The sequence below is a fragment of the Dendrobium catenatum genome, unplaced genomic scaffold (genome assembly GCF_001605985.2).
Source record: "Dendrobium catenatum unplaced genomic scaffold, ASM160598v2 fragScaff_scaffold_414, whole genome shotgun sequence".
Taxonomy (NCBI): Eukaryota; Viridiplantae; Streptophyta; class Magnoliopsida; order Asparagales; family Orchidaceae; genus Dendrobium; species Dendrobium catenatum.
The window spans coordinates 1,212,608-1,215,002 of NW_021318876.1; the positions used below are offsets into that span (position 1 = coordinate 1,212,608).

A 2,395-nucleotide genomic window follows, 5' to 3' on the forward strand; every position below is an offset into this window, starting at 1 on the left:
TATATGCACCATATTCCCACAATCTCAATATCATCATTACAACATTTATCTTGAAGATCTTTACGAGCATACTAATTCAACATTCCTTTAATCTCTATTGAATTTATAAGCTTTGACCTTAGAATCCCTATCAACACTTTACTCGAGCTCATCTTATTCCTTTTAGGCATCTATCTATTATCCAAAATGACTCTTACATAAAAATACATATATCTAAGTATCCTTCATATTTGAGACATTTATGAACACAATCAAGTTTCAAAAGTTATATATGAGTTCCCTAAATACACCATGGAAATAATCGTCATCATTTCTTCAATGTAACTATTAGCATGATTTATGACACTCACTTAGGCTTCGTTTGGGAAACCTTTAGATTACAAGTTTTTTCCTGCTTTTAAGAGATTTTTGTACTAAAAAATAGCTTTGCAAAGCAGTAAGAAAATTATCCCAAATGAAATCTTAATCATCAACAAACTCATCTCTAAACTCCCAACTACTATCCATACAACTACAATAATGCTAATTACAAGATCAAAGCATTAATATACTATTTAGGCACAAGCCATGTGAATTGACCAACAATTATAACCAATACACAAGTAATGATCAAATTAGCATATAAACATGAGAAAAATAATAAAAACCTATTACAAACATGAAGAGAAATATATTTTTTAAATATTATTGATACTCTTGTATTTAAATTATTAAATTTTATCTAATTTATATATTATTAATATTTTTGAATAAATTGAGCAATTAGTTAACATTTCACATTAAGGGGAACTCAAATTTTAATTGCTACTCAACTTACTTATAAATTTTATATAAAAAAATTATATACATACCATATATTTTTTATATATTTATATATCCATTATCAATTATTATTATTATTATTATTATTATTGAAGCAAATAAACTTATAAACACGTGTTTGGCTTTGGATGCCATCGCAGCCAGAGCCAACCTACCTTCACCAAAATTACGAGCAGTGCCAATCATCCCGGTAGCGGACCTTGCAGCTTTACGTTAAACACACATATTGACCGCCACGTGTCGATCGAGTGACCGTTCTCGGAAGAAGCTTCGCCCGTCGGCTACATAAGACTGCCGGAGTTTCCCACAGAGAAGTTCCAATATCGATCACCAGTTTCCTCTGATCAAATCGACGCTCTTCTCCTAAAGGTCAGTAGAAACCCTACCCAGTCGTTTCACTTGTGTCTCTGATTTCACTTGTCTGACTTTCTTTACTTTTCTATCTTGATTTTGATTGGAAGGGGGCCTTCGTTTGTGGTTTTTGCTTTTATAGCTTTGTTTTTTGAATCTGATCATGCCATGCAATTCCTTGACACAGTCTATTTTACCTTTAATTTATGATTCCTAGGGTTTGGCTTCTAATTTTTTTAGCTATGGATCTTTAAGGGAGAACTAGTATACCTAATTAAGACAAAAGGGTTTCTCTTATGGATTCGGCAAGAGCGTCCTTTTGTAAGTATACTTTGGGTGCCAGGGGTTTGCAGTGTGAGGATAGGAAACTGTTAGATTTCTGTGGGAAGAGATAAGTGCATTTTAGACTCTAATTTGGTGGTATTTTTTAATTTTGCTTTGAGGATCAATATGGTTAGACTACGGGATTCACAAAGAACTTGTTAATGGAATGGTTTGCAGTCACCAAAGGAGGAGCTTGGGAGACTTTATATGCATTTTTATCTCGAGAAATATGTATTTTTGTTCCACCTGTGTGCATATTGTTTACATTTTAGAGGGATGAAATGAAAGTTTAGTTTCTTGTAACTTCATATGCCTCTTTTACCGCTAACCTATACATGTTTTTTTTTTCTTTTACTTATTTTTGTACCATTCTTTGTAATGTTATGTGCATGTTATTTCACTCATCCATGTGGTTTGTTGAACCTCGCCATTTAACTTAATTGTTGCGAGTTTAGTAGTTTTATTTGCTTCCTCTTCCATTTTGTGGACTATTTAAGAAGCCAAGAGCTTTTGTGGGCTTATCTTTTTCCTTCTACGCCTAATAAATTGTTTATTGATATAACTGATTATATATATATATAAACTCTTATCGATTAATATATTAATTACATTTGTTTTTACTAGGGGTGTCAATTATTGACCCAACCCGATAACCCGACCCAAACGCGACCCGAAAAATCCGGGTTCGGGTCGACCCGTTTAACAAACGGGTCGGATCCGGGTCTCAACTTTTGACCCGTTTAAAAAACGGTTCGGGTCCGGGTCAACCCGGTAACCCGAAATTGACCCGTTAATCCGCTCATTTTTTATTTTTCCCGCTTCGGATTGGGCTAGTCGGTCACATCGCGTCGTCGCCTGCCTAGTCGGTCACGCCGTCTGGCACTCTGGCCGCGTCAAC

At 34.6% G+C, this 2,395-nt stretch overlaps 1 protein-coding gene across 2 annotated transcripts in view; it reads left to right on the forward strand.

The window, feature by feature from the left end:
- Window positions 1-1,051: 1,051 nt before the first annotated feature.
- Window positions 1,052-2,395, forward strand: part of LOC110101862 (serine/threonine-protein kinase AtPK2/AtPK19) — a 9,795-nt gene continuing 8,451 nt past the window's right edge. For both annotated transcript variants that reach the window (XM_020829939.2, XM_028694199.1), the window contains exon 1: window positions 1,052-1,191. The gene's annotated coding sequence lies outside the window, so the exon portion shown is untranslated. The remainder of the gene's footprint in view (window positions 1,192-2,395) is intronic.